Source organism: Apodemus sylvaticus, chromosome 2 (assembly GCF_947179515.1).
Source record: "Apodemus sylvaticus chromosome 2, mApoSyl1.1, whole genome shotgun sequence".
Taxonomy (NCBI): domain Eukaryota; kingdom Metazoa; phylum Chordata; class Mammalia; order Rodentia; family Muridae; genus Apodemus; species Apodemus sylvaticus.
This window is the reverse complement of record NC_067473.1, coordinates 112,331,598-112,351,011: the sequence shown is the minus strand read 5'-3', so window position 1 is coordinate 112,351,011 and position 19,414 is coordinate 112,331,598. Positions and strand designations below refer to the sequence as shown.

Sequence of the window (19,414 nt, the reverse complement as noted above, 5' to 3'; positions counted from 1 at the left end):
CGCCTTCCCTTTGCCCCACCCCTACTGCTCCCGCATCAAAAGCTCCTCTGTGTGTGCTCATATGACAACAATTTGGTAGCTGTTCATGTGGCAAATGCATACTAGTTACTGCCTCAAAAACAATGCAACCTCAGCTAGATATGGTGGCTCAAGACCAATTCCAGAACATGGGAATCTGAGGCAGGAGGATTGCCTTGAGTTTGTTTACCTGAGGTAGTAAGTACCAATGTGAGACACTTTCTCAAACAAACCAAATTGTTTGAGCCTGAAAGTTGGATCTCTCTCTCTCTCTCTCTCTCTCTCTCTCTCTCTCTCTCTCTCTCACACACACACACACACACAAATGTGAAAAGACAACAAAATGAAAAATAAACCAAACAACAATGAAAACCCACTGACCTAGAGGTTTTTTGTTTGTTTGTTTTTGTTTACTAATGAGCAGAGCATGACACAAATCTAGATAGGGAGGACAGAAGAAACAACTCCAACTGAAACCCAGGGCTTAGACCACTGTACTGCACTCCAGGACAGTGCACTGCTGCGGAGACCACAAGACTCTAAGCGAGATGCAGATGCGTAAGAAAGATCCTCACCTTTATCCTCTGGCACCGTGATGTGCATGCTCATACCGATGCAACTCAACTTCCCTGTCGCTTCCTGAACACTGCCTGTCCATCACAGGCCACAGTCCTGCCTGCTCACCTTAGGCAGCCTCAGTGCACATTACTCAGCACTGTCCCGGGAACAGGCCTCAAATCGCGCAGGGCAGGAACCAGAGCAGAAAGCTTTTTAAACAAACACATCTTGGGGGTTAAGTGTGGAGTCAGGGTCTACCATCCTGTTTGTAGGAATGCAGAGAAAAACCTCAGGGACTCAAAAACCAGGAGAATTTAAGACAATGAGGACCACAATACCCCAGTCAAGTCTGGCACTTCCCAGGGGCATGTTAACAATGCCAGGCTGGGCATGATGGTGCATAGTTGTAACACTCCTTCACCCATGCCCTCCCTACTCTGGAGGCTGAAGCAGAAAGATTTCCCTTAGCTCCAGGACAGCTAGACTACAGAGTGAATTTCAACCTAGCCTCAAAAACAGCGAGACCCCCTGCCCTAAAACAAAAATAAATTACGAAATAACAATATGATACGAAACAAATAAGTCAATGAAAATAACAAAAGCCGAGTCTGGAATATGAGATTCTCAGTTTCTTTTCCTGTGGCTACGGTAAAATACCCTGACAAAAGCAATTTGAGAAAGGGATTTATGATGGTTCATAGTTTCAAGTCATAATTCGTCACGGCAGGAGACTCCCAGCTTATAGGAGCCAGTCACAGCACATCTGCAATCGGGAGAGGGAGCCAGCTGACTGGCGGTCTGTGCACCTTTAACCCCAGCGCTGGGAGGCAGAGGCAGGCAGATGTCGGAGTTCGAGGACAGCCTGGGCCACTCAGAGAGACCCTGTCTCAAGCACTCTATAAAGGGAAAGGAAAGGAAGCAACCACAAAGGCACACTCAAGCTCTGGCCACTGTCTCCATGTTATTCAGCACAAATCTCCCACCAGGGACTGTCCATGCGCAGTTCAGATTTCTCTTCCCACAGAGATTCATCCCCTCCAGACATTCCCATTGGTCTTTCACCCCTGTGATCCTACAGAGCATCAAACAAACAAATAACATCTCCTGCACCCACAATCCCAGTTCTCAATAGGCTCAAACAGGAGGCTCCCAGTGAATCAGGGATGGCGTGCCTACCTCAGAAACAGACCCTACCTTCAAATAACAACAAAGGGGAAACAAATGGACAGTAATCCCTGGACTTGCCTTGTCCCTTGACTGGCAAAGCCAGCCCTTATGGTTGAGAGGAAGAAATCTGGTTCCCTCGTGAGAAAGTATGAGTGATTGAAACCAGAGTCTGTCCCCTGTCCTGTGGCAATGCTTTTACAAGAAGCTGCAAACTCGAAGCTCTTATTAATCCCAGAAGCAGTAAATGACCTCCAGGAGATCTGGAGCAAGGCAGGCGTGCACACCAAACACCAGGAGACAAAGGAAATTGCCTCATGGCCCGACAAGATGCTAACGCATGGGCAGGCAGAGACACTGATGTCCCCTCAGTGATGTCACTGGAGGAAAATCGGGAGGCTGAGACATTTCTTTGAATGCTCTGCCCTACAGTCATTCTGTAGCTATTCATCTTGGCAAAAGTGAGCTTGAAAAGAAAATGTATGGTCTTTTATGATAGAGGTACTCTGTCGCCCAGAGTGTGGAAAGTCCTGGCTTCAGTCCCAAGCACTGCGGAGAACTGGGTGTGGTGGCACAAATCTGTAACCCCAGCCCTGAGGGGTGAAGGTAGGAGAACCCTAAACTCAAGGTCATCCTCAGCTACATGTAGAGACTGAAGCTATTTTGGGCTACATGAGACCATATTTTCTAATTAATTTATTTATTATATATAAGTACACTGTAGGTGTCTTCAGACATACCAGAAAAGGGCATCAGATGGTTGTGAGCTACAATGTGGTTGCTGAGATTTGAACTCAGGACCTCTGAGAGAGCAGTCAGTGCTCTTAACCACTGAGCCATCTCTCCAGCCCCAAGACCATATTTTTCTTATTTTTAAATTAAATAAACCATCAAACAAAATGTTAGTTTGGTTGTGCATGCTGGGACACACCTATAACGAGACACCTGAAAGGTAAAACCAGGAAGATGATGACTTCAGGTTCGTACTCTGCTGTGTAGTGACTCTGAGGCTAGCCAGGGCTGATAAGACCCTACTTCAAACAAACAGACAAACAAAAAGCCCAATACAAAATGTTAGTTTTGGAAAGGCAAGACACCCGATCTCCCTCCTCTTCTCTCGCTCTCTTTGTCTTCCTTTCATTTTTCTTCTCAACCTAGTGACTCATTTTTGCCACTACAGTCCATGGCAAAGGGATTTCTGTTAAGTCCCACGGGCCATCATTAGCCAGGTGACATTTAAATCCATCCAACCTTTGGCAGCCTCTTAAAATAAAGTACTCATACAGCAGTGTAAGCTACTATATTAGTCAGGGTTCTCTAGAGTCACAGAACTTATGGACAGTCTCCATATAGTAAGGGAATATATATACTTACAGAGTTGGTAGTCCAATTCCCTGACAATGGTCATCTGTGAAGTCCCAGAAAGCTGGCCTTCTGTGGAAGTAGATTCCAACAGATACACTGGCAAGTAAATGCAAGCAGGCAAAGAAGTCTGGAGCTTCCTTCTTCCAATGTCCTTATGTAGGTCTCCAGCAGAAGGTGTGGCCCAGATTAAAGGTGTGTACCACCGCAGCTAGATCCGGGACTTGTTTTGTCACTTGTTTTGTCGAAGGCTGACCTTGAACTCAGAGATCTCCTTGCTTTAATCTCCTAGGATTAAAGGCCTATACTACCTTGCCTGGGCCTAAGGCTTTTCATAGTTACTGTGCCTCAAGATCTCCATGCCAAGATCCAGGTCAGAAACTTGTGCCTTCCAATCTCAAGATCTGGATCACAGGTGAGCCCTCCAATTTTGGATCATAGTTCATTCCAGGTATAGTCAAGCTGGCAACCAGGACTAGCCATTACAGCTACTAACACATTCTCGTCACCAAGGATGTCTTACCACTTATTGGTGGCTCCAGATTGTGCCAATAGAGAAGGAGAAGAAAAAGAAGGAGAAGAGGAGGAGGAGGCAAAGAAGAAACGAAAACACCCACTCATTTATTTATGTTGTAGGGCACACGTGGGCACTAGCAGAGAGCAGAGGACAGCTTGTGGGAGTCGGTTCTCTCTTCATCCCCACAGGTTGTGTGGGCAGAACACAGGTTGGCAGGATTGGCAGCAGGCACCTTGACCCACTGAGCCATTACCCCCACCAGGGACCAATCTCCACGTCTGATGAGTACCCCTCTCTTGTTGGCAGACAAATGATCACTGACAGATAAATACTCTCTAAGCTTCCACCTTCCAGACAGAAAACTGTCTTCTTCCCTGCCCAGAAGTGAAGGAGGAATAAAAGATGCAGAGTCTAAAAGTTTGTCTAGACCCCCCTTTGTCAAGAACCCCTTGGAGCTCTCCTATCAGAAATCTTGCATATTAGATATTTACATTATGATTCATAACATTAGCAAAATTACAGTTATGAAGTAGCAAAGAAATAATTTTATGGTTGGAGGTCACCACAATATGAAGGACTAAAGGACCGCAGTATTATGAAGGTTGAGAACAACTGCACTAGAGGCTGCTGGGAAGATGGTCAGTCCCTAAAGAGTTTGATGTTCAGGCATGAGGACTTGAGTTCGGATCCCCAGAAGTCCTACAAAGTTGGATGCGGTAGCTTTGTCTGTAATCCCAGCACTCCTAACCTGAGATGGGAGGGGGAGAGAAAAGAATTCCCAGAGGCTCCAGGATCAGCTGACCTGACCGGAGAGAGGAGGTGGGGAATCTAAGAAAAAAGGCGGAAGATGAGAGGTAACACCCGGACTGTGACTCACACATTCTATTAAATTCAGAACAACTAGAGGGTGGACCATCCAAAATTTCTTCCCCGGGCTCCAGATTTTCTTTTTCTTTCTAAAAACCACCATTTTGTTTTGTAGTCGGAGTAAGTAGCATTGAACCTAGAGCCTTGTGTTAATACAGGCTAGAGATAGGTGACCACACCTTGGGTGGACTTATCTAAATTCTGTTAGCCTCTGGGCAGCCCATGGGGGTTGTCTTGATTGCAGGCTGGACCTTTCTCTGGGTGGGAATCCCAGATCCCGCCGACTGGAGAAAAGGAAGTAGTCAGAGGGGAGCATTCCTCACTCTGCTTTTTCACCTCAGAGCCAGTGTGGCCCTGACTGGAACTCCGCCGGGAATGCGCTGTTCCTGGAGCTGTGGACAGGTAAAGCAAACTTTCTCCTTGCGCTGGTTTTTCATAGCAACAGAAACGTAACTAAGATGGGCCTTCCACCCACCAGGCAAGCTCACCGAGGAGATTTATCCCCAGACCCCAAAGCACCTTTCCCTGAAAGAAAATGCATGGTTAGAATAAATAGCAAGAAAAGTGTGTAATAACAAATAGTGTGAACTCAAAATCAGCATAACCACCCTGAACCGGGAACTGTGGTCAGAGTTCCATCTTGTCACTGCCGGCCGCACCTCATATGGAAAAAATTTACCAGTGTCTTGGTTTCCTTGAGGTAAGAAGGGTCTTGAGGGCCCAACAGTTAAGGTTACTCACCACTCTCACAGAGGACCCAGGTTCGGTTCCCAGTATCCCCTTCTGGCATTCACAACCAGCTGTAATTCCAGCTCCAGGAGAACCAACTGATTCAGAACTGACCTTTGTGGGTTCTGCAACACACACAGACACACACACACACACACTTTTTATTAGCACAACAAATGACTCCCATGAAGAAGTAAGGAGAGGGATCTGATCCTGGAAAGGCTTGATTCAGCATTGGAGGGGAGTACCAGGACAGAGAAAAAGGAGAGAGGTGATTGGAGAATGGGTGGAGAGAAGAAGGTTTATGGGACATATGGGGAGGGGGGGAACTGGGAAAGGGGAAATCATTTGGAATGTAAACAAAGAATATAGAAAATAAAAATATATAATAAAAAGTCAATCAATCAATAAATAAAATAAAATAAATTTTAATTCTTTTCTTTTTAAATTAAATTCCAGGACATGCACTTAATCCATTTTATGATTTTAAAAAATTTCCATGTGCACAGATAAATGAGACTAGGTCAATTAGAGCAATGTGTTTATGACTCTAGTGACCTAGAGTCTGTCCCATTCCTAAATTGCTATATACCAGCAGCACTTGGGTCAGCCTCCTCCAGTGAGTGAGTCAGACCAAATTTGAGATCAACTGCAGAAGTGAACAAGGTATCCAATATTTGAACCTAAAATATAATAACAACAAAGGCCAGGTTCGTTTGTTTCAGCTGGGCTCACTAGGTGTTCTTTAAGCTAGCAAATGTGCTTGGTTACATTTACACTGTATTCTACAGTGAGCCATCTGCCTCGTTCAGAGTGGTTTGCCAAGCATCCCAGAGCCCTGAGGTTTGCTTGTAATGAGATGTGAAAAGCTGGCTCTAACCCTTAGGCGCATGGGAATTTGGGTGTGTGTGTGTGTGGGGGGGGGTGTTCTCTGAATTTCAAGCCCCTACTTGCCAAACCTTTCCTCTCCGTTTCACTTCCTCCCTCTTCATCTTTAATCAGCCCTACTGCCTCCTCCGTCCTCTCCGCCTTGAACATGCCCCAACCTCCCCCACAATTTAAAATGTGTTGCAGCCACCATGGACCATCACACAGAACTTCCTCTAAGAACTAAAAATAGAATCCTGCTATGACCCACCAATCTTTCTGCAGGGTATTTAGCCAGAAGATTTGAATTCAGTTTGCCAAAAGATGTCTGTACTTCATGCACAGGGTTAATCAGTGCAGAATAGCCAGGCAATGGCTGTGTCTGTAGCAGATAGTTTAAAATGCGGGTGTATGCCCATGGGGATGCTATTCATCATTTAAAAAGAAAGAAGTCATGCCATTAGTGATGTGGCTGGAATTAGACGGCATTGTGCTGAGTGAAATAAACCAGACACAGAAAGACAAATTCTATACACTTCCATGTATGTGTGGGATTGAAAGTGATCAAGCTCAGAGGCAAATCATAGAATGTTGGTTATGGGTCTGGGAGGTGAGGGAACTGGGGGAGGGGACGATGGCTCAAGGGTATAAAATATCAGGTTGATGGGAGGAACTTTTTCTTTTTCCTTTCCTTCTTTTTTTTTTTTTAATATGGAACACTTCACAAATTTGCGTGTCATCCTTGCACAGGGGCCATGCTAATCTTCTCTGTATTATTCCATATGTTTAGTATATGTGCTGCCAAAGTGAACACACAGAAGACTTTTGCTAACTTTATTGTACACCATGGAAAATACGGTTAGCAGTAGTATTGCACATTTCTGCTGTGGATTTGGTCTAATGCTTGTATGATGTTAATTGGGTTCCCAAAATTGCACGAGAATATGCATTTAAGGTACTGAGGGTCCCTGCCCCCAGCTGGTTCTGGTTGGTAAATAAAGCTGCCAGAGGCCACTATCTGGGCAGGGAGACAGAAGCCGGACTTTAGGATTTGTGGGCAAGGGGAGCGAGAGAGGAAGGAGGATTTAGAACCACCATGCTGGGAAGAGAGTCAGGTCCAGGCCTGAGAGGGGCAGAGAGCGAGCGCACCAATCGTGTCAGAGCTGAGGAAGAGCGAGCCCAGCCCCAGCTTTGGGTCTAGAGCAGCAATAATCTAACACAGATTTTAGTAAGTAATAACTCAGGAGTATCACAGGGGAGGTGTTAGCCACGGGGAGCTTTGGGACGGTCCTGCCATTGAGTTGTTTAAGCCATATTAAAATATAAGGCTGTGTGTGTGTGTGTGTGTGTGTGTATCTTTCATTTGGGAACTCAAAACATTGATTGGGTATGTGAGAATCTCGATCTGCCACTGCCACAGGATTATAAGAGTAGATTAATTGGCAACTCCAACACACTTCAAAATTGCTGAGAGTAAATTCTAAATGTTTTTCCCACAAGGAATAAGCTTTTGGATTTGTGTGTGTGTGTGTGTGTGTGTGTGTGTGTGTGTGTGCTGCATGTGTGCAGTTGTCCACAGAGGCTGGAAGAAAGGCATTGTAGCCATGAAGCTAGAGAGCTGCAAGCAGCGAGAGCTGCCTGACATGGGTGCAGGGAACCCCTGACCCTCCAGAAGAACCGAGCTACAAGTGATCATAAATGTGGAGCCATCTCTCCAGCCACAGAACAAATATTTGAAGCCAAGTATGATGGCTTATCCCAGCACTCTAAACGCTGAAGCAGGAGGATAGCAGCGTGTCTCGGGCCTCCTCAGCCTCCTCAGCCTCATCTTCCTCCTTCTTCCTGGAGAAGACAAAGACCTAAATGCTCAGAGCCTAACTCAGGAACAGCCCCAGCCGGCCGAGCTTATGTGAGCAGTTGACTTAACCTGCTGATGCAGGGTGTTCCCAGAAGCCATACTAACCCACGCTCTCTCTCGTGGATAATTCTAATCTCATCTATTCTTGCCCACCCAATGAGAAAACAAAAACCATGGTTGGGAGAGGGCGGGAGATAGAAGCCACAGGTCAGGAGTTGAGTGGCAGCTAAATCCAGCGAGAGGAAGCCAGGGCAAGTGTAATCCTTTCAGGAAAGCAAGTATTACTGGAGGGGAGCAGGCTGCCAATGCAACTTTGTTCCAAGAATAAATAGCACATTTTGCCTCCGTGTTTGCTTTTCTCTCTTTGATCCCCTGGAGGCCCTGTGGAAATGTCTGGCCAGCGATTTTCCTGCCCTCTGAGGCTAGGGAACAGAAGCCACAAGGGCTCGCTTGAGATTCCTTCAACCAGAGCCTAAGTGGGCTGCGCTGGAGCCACCCAGGCTTGGGGATGCCTGGTATCCAGATGTTTCCGTAAGTTTAATCACCACAAATACGCCACAGCGTTTCCAAACACGTTGTCACGATGCCCAGATGCCGTTTTAAAGAGAGCAATAACGGCCGGAGTCTATTTGACCAAAGTCACAGGGAGTCACGGGAGTTGGAAAATGAGAAACTGAAGGCGAAGCCCGAGCCGGGTAATATTTAACTCTGGTCCCAGGTGAAGCAGATGCCTGCGCACGGCCAGGCTGACGAGCGTGGCCTCCGCGGGGCAGTTCACGGTTCAAGGGCTTTAGAAACCACAGTCCCCAGCTATTCACACAGCTACCCTTTCTGTTCCCAGGGAGCTTGGTTTCAAGGGAGTCGGAGGCAGGGCAGAGACAAAGAAAGCTGTGAGGACCTTAGCATCAAGTCTCCCGTTCGATGCTGATTCCCCCTCTTACTCGTAGGTCTAACCGAGGCACCAGGTTCTGGCCTGGAGAGATGGTTCAGTGGTTAAGATCACTGGCTGATCTTCTAGGGGAGGATGGTTCCCAGCATCCATATACATGGCTCCCAACTGCCTCCAAGTCCAGTTCTATGGGACCTGACATATATTCACAGACACATATGCAAGTAATAGATTAGGCAAGGCACAGTGATAATTATGTTTAATCGGGGGCAGGGGCAGGGACAGGGACAGAAGCAGAGGAGGTAGGAGGATCTTTGAGTTCAAGATCAGCCTGATCTACAGATCTAATTCCCAGGACTACACAGGAAAACTTTGTCTCAAAAACAGAGGCGGGGTATGGGGGCATAAATAAGTAAGACAACAAATAAGATGCAGTGTCTTTAATCCTAGCACCAAGGAAGCAGAAAGAGGCAAAAACTGGCTGATCTCCACGAGTTCGAGGCATCCTGGTCTACACAGCTATTTGCTAACCAGCAAAGGCTCCATAGTGAGATCCTGTCTAAAATGAATCGAACCAAAACAAAACAGAACAAAATACAGCTTCCAGCTTCCTTATCTGTCACCTATGAACCCTAACGCTGACCTCACAGTATGTTCTCGAACAGCATGTGAGATGACAGATGTCATCTCATGCTGTCCTAGCTGTTCAATAACTGTCAATTCTCCTTCATTCACTGACTCTCACAGCATATCAGCTATATGAGAATATAATAAGCAAAGATTTATCGATATAATTATATAGAATATAACAGTGCAACGATTCATGCTAGGTTCAGAGAAAAAATCGAGTATAAAATTTACTCAATGGAAAAATGACATTTAAAATGAAGAGACAATCTCAGAAAGCATCCAATGACTGACACATGATGTTATAAAACTGTCCGCCAGCAACTGATCAACAGCTGTGTTCCCATCTTCAGTTGGAGGGATCTTAGGGGGTCGGGTGGCTAAGAAAACCCTCCCTGGCCAGAGCTGGACCTACTGGGAAAGCTAACAAAAGAATCTGGGGAAAGCCGGACTGCTGGTAGATGCCTGGAAGGGAAACTGAAACCTGGGGTGGACATCAACGGTGGCCTCCCCGAGAGGCAGGTGTGTATCTCTCCGTGTCATAGGACCCTGAGGGGCATCTGCTCTGCTTCCTGTTGCTGTAACTGAATTCCACAAGTCTTACAAAGATGAGTTTTGGAAGGGGGGGGGAGCTGAAGAGGGAACACACAGGCTGGGTTGTGTAAAGGCCACTCCCCTGGCGGCCTCCTGTATTCCTTGCTTTCCTGTTACTGTGCCATCTCACACACTTGACAGAGATGGCTTAAGGAAGGAAGGTTTATCTGGGCTCACAGTTTCAGGGTACAGTTCACCATGGGGGAAAAGGCATGGTGATGGCTAAAGAATGAGCAGCTGGTTACATTACATCCACATCTGTGGGGAAGGCGGCAAGGAGGGGACAGATGGAGGGGACAGAGGGAAGGGTGGCCATTAGCACTCCACCCTCTCCTTTTTCCTCAGTCTAGGACCTGAATTCACTGTGTATCATTCACAGTTAGGGTGTATATTAGTCAGGGTTCTCTAAAGTAACAGAACTTATAGAATTTATCTATCTATCTATCTATCTATCTATCTATCTATCTATCTAATATACTATATATTATATATGATATATTAATATTAAGTATTTTATATTGATTACATTAATTGATATTACATAATAAAATTATATATATATATATGTATATGTATATACATATATATATATATATGCAATTTTTTTACAGGCTGCCTGCCCCGATGAATGGAAAGTCTGAGAATCCAATAGTTGTTTGGCCCACAAGGCTGAGTGTCTCAGCTGTGTCTTCTGTATACGCCAGAATCCTGATGACGTAGAATCCAATGCCAGTGAAGGAATGGGCTTGCTATCAAAGGTGAGAGCGAACAAGCAAAGAAGGACTTCCTTCTTCCAAATAGGCTCCAGCAGGGATGGCCCAGATTAGAGGTGGCTCTTCCCACCTCCAAAGCTCTGCATTAAAGGGGTGTCTTCCCAGATCAAAGATGCAGACCAGAGGTGTGTTTTCACACTTCAAATGATTAAGCAAAAATCCCTCACAGTTGTGTCCAGGCCCCTTTTGGTTGTAGTCAGTTCTACAAATAGTCAAGTTGGCGTTCTACAAATAGTCAAGTTGGCAATCAAGAATAGCTATCACAGCTGGGCAGTGATGGCGCATGCCTTTAATCCTAGCACTCGGGAGGCAGAGGCAGGCAGATTTCTGGTCTACAGAGTGAGTTCCAGGACAGTCATGGCTACACAGAGAAACCCTGTCTCAAAAAACAAAACAAAACAAACAAAAAAAGAATAGCTATCCCAGAGTGCTTCTTCCCACCTCAGTTAACTTAATCCAGAAAGTTTCTTGTAGATATGTCCAGATGTTTGCCTCCTATGTGATTCCAGATCCTATCCACTTGACAATACCAACCATCACAGTTCAAACACTAATCTATTAATCCATGAGTGAGTTAATTTGTTCACCAAGGAAGAACTCTCAGGACCCTATCTCCTTCCGAAGACCACCCACTTTGATCTTTCTAGTTTAAGAATTTGAATATTGTTTCTAACACAAATTGGGGAGCCATGTTCTAGTCACAGTGGTGTACCCCACGCCATTCAAATTCATACCCTTCTCATAGGTGAGATGGATTCCATCTCAGCGGCTCCTAAGCATTAACTTCTATCCAGCATCAGTGCTGGAGCGTCCTAAGTCCAGAGTCTCAGCAGGTTGTAGTCAGACGTTGGTTGATGCTTCAGCCATCTGAAGATGACAAAAAACAAAAAACAAAACAAAACAAAACAAAACAAAAAAACAACCAACCAGCACACTCACTAAATGAGTTGGTGTCAGTTGTTTTCAGGAGGGAGGTATCCGTGTCTTTAATTGACAACTACCTTTCTTGACAGAATACCTTAAAAAACAACAACAAAGCAAAGCACAATGACAGAAGTTACAGTGCCTTTAAAGATATAGCCTGACCAGTCACACACCATCCCTCCACCTTACTCTATGGGTTACATCATAGCACCATCCATGGTTTGTGGGGGGTGTTCCACAAAGTCATAAATACCTGTAGAAAACAGTCCTGGGGAGCCCTCTTGGAGGCTCCTATGCATTTTTACAGGTACCCTGAGGTTTGAAACAACACTCAAGGCTCCCATGTGTCTGTGTGTGGGACTAAGGCACAAATGCTAAGGGTTGTTTGTGCTTCTCCTAGCCTGCCTCTCTAACGCAGGATGTACTGAAGCACCCCAAAATTGTCCCATATATCATTATATCTTAGCAAAGAGCTCTGAAAGCAGATTCACTGTTTTGAACATTTTTTAATCTATTTTGTATGTTGCACACACACGCATGCTACGAGCTGCATATGGAGGTCAGAGAGAAGCTTGTGGAAGCTGGTTCTCTCCTTCCAGCATGTGGTCCTAGGAATAAAACTCGGGTCATTAGACTTAGTGGCAAGCGTCTCTACTGACTGAAATGAGAAATTCTTGCCCAGCTACCCTGGCTGTATCAGGAGAGTTCCCTGAAGTGTGAGAACTTCTACCTGCCTGTCCCTGAGTGAGCTATACCTCCCCTCTGCCTCTGTCTTCGTGTGAGCTCTACGTGCCCTCTGACATTGTCTCTGTGTGCTTCCAAATGACCTGACGATGTGCTCTCCTGGTCCTCTGACCTCCTACTCTCAGGCAAGGCAAATGCCTCTGACGTAATGATCCTAATCAGGAGTCACAGAGCAAAGGGGACTCTGGGAAATGTCATTTGTGGTGAGTTCGCGGAAGCAGATGGGACTAGCTTGGCTAATCTAGTCCAAACTTGAGGAAGTTCTCCATGCATGGCGTTGTGCTTTTTTGGCTTGAAATTCTCTTTTCTCACCCAAATATAGTAATAAACTGTAGTGGGAAGCAGAAGTGACACTCAGCACACTCAAGCAAAATAAAGTTTCCATGACTGAGAGGCTGAAGCCACGAAGCTACAGCTGCTGGATTGTGCAGATGAGGTAGGACCCCCGCTTCTATGGGGAAGTCAGGGCATCATTAAAAATGTATTCCCTGCTTGAAAACCATTTCTAAAATCTTAACACTACTGTCCAGGGCTGGACCTCTCCAAGTGTGTCCTTCTCACCTTCTCTAAGTGATCACTGCCATTCCCAGGCTGAAGAAGAGAAATGAGTTATGTTTATCAACCTCATCACACAAATCTAGCATCCTATGTGAGTCTCATTGTGTATCTGTGCCTACAAGTCTGTTTGACTGTCTGTATGTGTGCCTGGCCTGTGTTTCTATGTCTGTCTATGTCTGTTTATACATCTGTTTGTATATGTGCCTGTGTATGTGTGTCTGTCTGTATGTGTGCCTGTGTATGTCCATGTCTATGTGTGTCTTTGTCTGTCTGTTTATGTCTGTGTGTGTGTTTATATATGTGCCTGTGTCTGTGTGTCTCAGTGTCTGACTGTTTATCTGTCTATATGTGTGCCTATGTGTCTATGTCTATATGTGTATCTGTCTATATGTGTACCTGTGTGTGTCTCTGTGTGTCTGTCTGTGTGTTTCTGTGTGTCTGTGTGTGAGTGAAAGTGTGAATTTGCCACCGCAAGCACATGGAGGTTGGAGGACAGTCTCATGTGTTGGTTCTCGCCTTCCATTTTGCTGATGAGACCATCTCTTTGGGTTTGCTGCTGCAGATGCCCTGAATGTGTCCAGAGAACTCCCTGTCTTCACCTTCTATCTTGCTCTTGGAAAACTAGAATTACAGACATGCACCACAGAGCAGGGATGTATGTGGCTTCTGCGGATTCAAACTCAGGCGGCACACTTGCACGACAAGTGCTTTATCCAGGGAGCCATCTCTTCATTCCTAATCTTGTCTTTTTAACTCCTTCTCAAATTATCTTACTCACTTTTCCAGCATGTCTTAGGGAAGGAAGTTCTATTCCATTCACTCCTTGTCAACTTTTTTTTCTTACTAAAGAGTATCCCTAGGGAGCTGGGGTGATGGCTCAGTGAGTAAAGTGATTGCCTCTCAAACCTGAAGACCTGAGTTCAAATCCTTTAGCACTCACATAAAAGCTAGGCACGGTAGTACACTCCTGTAACTCTGGTCCTGGGCGGGGAGGGGTGGAGACAAGGGGAATTCCAGGGACACAGTTGCCAGCTAATCCAGCCAAAGCAGTGAGTTCTCAGTTCAGTAAAAGACGTTGTCTCAAAGAATAAAATAAAATCAGGTGGGAAGTGATAGAGGAAGATGCCCAATATTGACCTTGGCCCTTCCCACTCATATGCACAGATGAACATGCCCACAAACATACATGCACATTCATCCAGACACCACACATGTGCACATGCACACACTGTCCTTAAGCCATTTTTATCCAAGGGTCTATGAAAGGTCACTCATACTTTTTATATTGTCAGAATGTCGTACTTCCCCCTTTGCATAATAGTTTGGCATTGGGATTCCAGGTTGATAGTGATATGCTGTCATAACTTTGAAGGTCACATGTTGTCTTTGGGCATGGTTTATTGTTAGTAGTCTTCTGTCAGTCTAACAGATCTCTCTCTCCCTCAGTTAAACTTTAAGAACTTCCTCTTAGACTTCAAGCTCTGCAGGTCCACGCTGTCTGCTTCAGGCACCATCCCTGTCAGGATCCTGAGAGTGCCCCAGCACAGTGACACTCTGCTTCTGCCCTGACACTCTGTGAAGGCTACTTTTGCTCCTTTCCCCTCTTTCCATTTCTGGCATTTTGGACTTTCGTGATTTCTCCCTCGACTTTCACGCCATCTCATTTGTAATGTTTTAAATCTTGAAGCTGTGGGGCTGAAGAGATGGCTCAACAGGTAAGGGTGTGCTCTGCTCTAGCTAAAGACTGGAGTTCTGTTCCCAACACCCATGTGGGGCAGCCAACACATGCCCATTGCTCCAGCTCCAGGGAATCTGATCGCCTTTGGCCTCATGCATGCATCTGCACTTACAAGTGTACACACACACACACACACACACACACACACACACACACAGATACACAAATATACGTGTAAATAAAAATAAAAGGAAGCTTTTCAAAAAAATCTCTAATCTCTTGGGGATTTTTAAAAATTAATTTAAAGAAACTTTTTATTCATATGAAGAAAGACAAAACCATTCAAATTTCTATACATTTGATTTAAACATTTCTTTCCTATGCACACGGAACTGCTACAATAAGATTCAGTTCTTGTAGTCTCTTACTCATTCTGAAGTAGAATGGATTTATTTTAGGCCTTCTGTTAAATTCCAATAAAGCAGAATAAGAGAATAGTCAAACAAACAAAAGGGACATTTTTCTCTGGAATATCCTCTACTTCTGGGAAAATGGTATACATATACCAAATATCAAATCTAAGAAGAATCTGAAAGTTCTAGAGAAGAAAGCCCTCCTATAGACCACAGACCAAATGTCAGATTAGGGAGAATCTCAGGAACTTGAGTGCACCTAACGTGAAGTTTGACTCCCTGTGGCCAAAGGACCAAAACTGACAGGTATCTAATCTCTTGTGTCAATGCAGGTTTTCTAGAGAGACAGACCCACAAGCAGACAATTGGATGAGACAAGATTTATTAAAATTGTCTTGCAGGATTATGGAGCTTCAGAAGTCCCGATGTTAAGCTGTCTGCAAGTGAGGCCTGGGCGTGCCAGCGCATGGCGTGTTTGTCCTAAAGCCTCACAATTGAAGGCGTTGGTGCAGCTTGAGGTCCCGGGCCTGGGAAGCCAGGGTTTGTAATGTTCAACAGAATAAAACCATCCTGGCTCCAAGAGAAGAGACCAACTTCACCTTCCCTTTCAGCCTCTTGGCTCTAGCGAGGCTCTGTCTGATGAAAGGCACCCATTCAAACTGGTAGAAAAGCTCTCTGTTCAGCACACCAACTCACATGGGCTATCTGGACACACCCTCATAGATGTTTCTAGAAGGAATGCTTTATCTGATCTCTAGACATTAAGTTTTCTTCCATTTCTTTCTTCAAACCCTTCCCATGTACACCCCCACCATGCTGCATGCTGTCTTTCAAATTCATGCTCTCTCTCCCCCCCCTCTCTCCTAAACGTACAACTTGTTCTGTCCATATAACAGTACTTGTATGTATATGAGTCTATGACTGAACTTGGTATTGGAGAATCAATTTGGGGGCTCTTCCCTGAGAGGACTATTTTTCACCCCATCTGACTGATACCTAAAGTTTCTTAGAGCACCTCCCGAGTTAGAGTGAAAGTCAAGTCACAAGTTATCTGAAGAAAGCCTTCAGTCTGGAGTTTAAATAATGTGTGGCTTTTGTGTTTGTCTGTCTTAGTTCTGGGGTTGTAGCTCAGGGCAGCAGTCATACTAGAAAAACACTATTGCTGACCTTGGCCAGAATTGTGTGCGTATGTGCGTGTGCATGTGTGTGTGTGTGTGTGTGTGTGTGTGTGCATTTCTGTGATACTAGGTATTGAGCATCATTGGATGGGATGCTGTCACTCACATTCAAGACGGACCTTCCCTCCTCAGCTAATCGTCTCTGGAAAGACTCTCTGAGGCACACCCACAGGCTCTCCTTGGTTTCCTAGCTAATTATAAATCTAATCAAACTGACTGACCATCAGCCATCACACATCATAGAGATTTTTGTGAGGGTTAGAAGCCATAATAAATGCCAAGCATTTGTCATTGAGCCTGGGCACACCAGTTATTCAATAAAGACGATGGCACTTTATAAGCATTGACAGATGATTTAATGTGTTGGTAGTTATTCCAGAATGATTTTAGTATTTCATTTAATTGTGAAAGTAAGTAACTTTATTAGTGGAACAAATCTTGTTAACCCTAATATGTCCCCATCTTACTGAAGCATTCTTTTGTTTTTGGTTTAAAGATATATTTCATTTGTATTAATCTGTGTGCATGTGCATGCACATGTACCACAATGTCTGTGGAAGCCACAGAGGGCACTGGATACCCAGGAACTGGAATTATAGGCTATTGTAAGCTCAGTGTGGTGCTAAGAACCAAACTCTCGTCATTTGGAGGAGCAGCGAGTACTCTTAACCCTGAGCTATTACTCTGGCTCTGTAATCTTTCTTTTTTTTCTCTCCAGCCAGGCTTTTTCTAAACAGCCTTGGCTGTCCTAAAACTCACTCTGTAGGCGAAGTTGGCCTCGAACTCTGAGCCTGCCTGCCTCTGCTTCCTGGGTGCTGGATTAAAGGCATGAGCCTTCCCCTCCTGGCTCCTGTAATCTTTCTTTATGCCATACTTGCCTGCTTAAATTGTTACAGTGCGCTGAGAAAGAATACTCAAGTCTGCGAACAGCCATTTCAAGACTCTAATTGTCAAACTTCGGGGCGCACCTGCTTGTTTAATACGTCTATTGCCTTTTCATTGCGAGGGTCAATTCACAGTAATGATATGCACCCATTTAGTGCTCCGTGGAACTAGCATTATTTTGTTATATCAGAACAATCTATAGTTTGTTGAAGATGATGCTATTTAATAACTACCTAACTTTCATTATCGCCTTCCTTGAAGAGAAAATTGTAATTAGATTTTATTTCTTTGGGAGAAATTCAAATATTTAATTAAAAACTAAAGTATTTAATTTCTCTCAAGGACTAAGATTCTGGTGGCTTGCGCTCAGCGTGGGAGAGCTACAAGCCATTATAATGCCTAATATTGTCCTCCCTCCTCCCTCCCAGGTAAGGCCTGGAGAAGTCACGGGCTGTTATTTAAACACATATTCAGGACTGGAGGGCACGGCTTAGTCATGAGGCAAAAGCATGAGGAACTGAGCTCAGACCGACAACGCTGATAGTAAAAGCCTCGCACTGCAGAGAACAGAGGCAGCAGGCTCCCTGGGCTACACCAGCCAGCAGCCTAGCTAGTCTCTGGCTTACACACACACACACACACACACACACACAGACTGGACTGTGCGCATGTCTGTAAGGGCTTTTTTTTTTGGATTAATGATTGATGTGGGAGGGCCCCGCCCACTGTGTGCGATGCAGATAGATGCTCCTGGGTTGTATAAGAAGGCTAGCCGAGAAGGCCATGAAGAACAAGCCATAAGCAGTGTTCCTTTGTGGTTTCTGCTTCTGTTCCTGCCCCTGGGTTCTGCCTTGAGCTTCTGCCGCGACTTCCCGCCGCCATGTTGGACTGCATCCTATGAAGCGAAATAAGCCATTTCCTTGCCCAGTTGCTTCCAGTCACGGTGACCATCACACTAATAGAAAGCAGAGCAGAGGACACAGGGCAGCACTCCGCGTGAGCCACTACGCACGCAAAGATACATTCATGTGAAGGAACAGGGAGGTCCAGCTTCTGTCCGAGGGTATGTGTAACAGTAGTGAGCTATGTCAAGAGCCAGCACTGAAGATGGGGACAGAGGCTGACTAGGCAGTGGGAATGTTAATGTGCTCTGTGTTCAAGACTTCAGAGACATGGTGTTCATGTCACCATCAATGAGGGTCTTCCTCAAAATTGTGAAAACTGACCAGATGTCACATAGGAACTAGTTGTACAAGAAACTGGATCCCAGAATAAAACCTCAGATGACTCAGAATGATTAGGCTAAAGGAAACAGAATGTATAAGAAATATGGTGATCATGCTAAAATACTTTCAAGACACAAGGCAGGGAGTAAATAGTAACGCAGGATTGACCTACATTAAGCTGTCATTCCTGAGTGAAGGTTAAAGACACACATTTCCAGCTAACCAAGAACCAATAAACAAACAAAAAAACAAAATCCCAAATCCAAAACAAAACAAAAACCAACCTGAAGCTGTAAAGGCCTTTGTGAGCTGCCCAGCATGGGTCCTGAGAACTAAACCTCAGACTTCTGCAAGAGCATCAAATGCTCTCCAGCCTTGTAGCATACACTCAGAACTCTGTTGGGGAGGGAGAAGCAGATATTTGAATCTAGCCTGGGCTACATAGTGAAGGTCTATCTTTAAAAGAAAAGCATTATCAAAATTTGGGAAATCTGAATCATCTATACTTTAATTGATATATTGTGCCAATGCCAACATCTTAGCTTTGATAAAAGTCATGCTTCTATAAGGTGTTAACTCGGGGCTGGAGAGATGACTCAGTCCATAAGAGCACTGACTCCTCTTCTGAAGGTCCTGAATTCAAATCCCAGCAACCACATGGTGGCTCACAACCATCCATAATGAAATCTGATACCCTCTTGGAGTGTCTGAAGTCATTAGTGTACTTACATATATAATAAATAAAATAAATCTTCTTTTGTTTTTTGTTTGTTTGTTTTGTTTTCGAGACAGGGTTTCTCTGTGTAGCCCTGGCTGTCCTGGGACTCACTTTGTAGATCAGGCTGGCCTCGAACTCAGAAATCTGCCTGCCTCTGGCTCCCAAGTGCTGAGATTAAAAGGCATGCACCATCACTGCCAGGCAAAAAAAATCTTAAAAAAAAAACAAAGGTGTTGACTCAGATTATTTCTCTTCAAATATTTGAAG

The 19,414-nt window shown here is 44.9% G+C and overlaps 1 long non-coding RNA gene and 1 other non-coding gene across 2 annotated transcripts; one reads left to right on the top strand and one right to left on the bottom strand.

Moving 5' to 3' along the window:
* Positions 1–6,787: 6,787 nt before the first annotated feature.
* On the bottom strand, positions 6,788–6,896 carry LOC127679465 (U6 spliceosomal RNA). Its single transcript, XR_007976776.1, has one exon. It is a non-coding gene; the product is annotated as a U6 spliceosomal RNA (small nuclear RNA).
* Positions 6,897–12,833: 5,937 nt separating this feature from the next.
* LOC127678807 (uncharacterized) lies at positions 12,834–19,140 on the top strand. Its single transcript, XR_007976627.1, has 3 exons — positions 12,834–12,927; positions 13,022–13,140; positions 15,542–19,140. It is a non-coding gene; the product is annotated as an uncharacterized LOC127678807 (long non-coding RNA).
* The last annotated feature ends 274 nt before the right edge of the window (positions 19,141–19,414 follow it).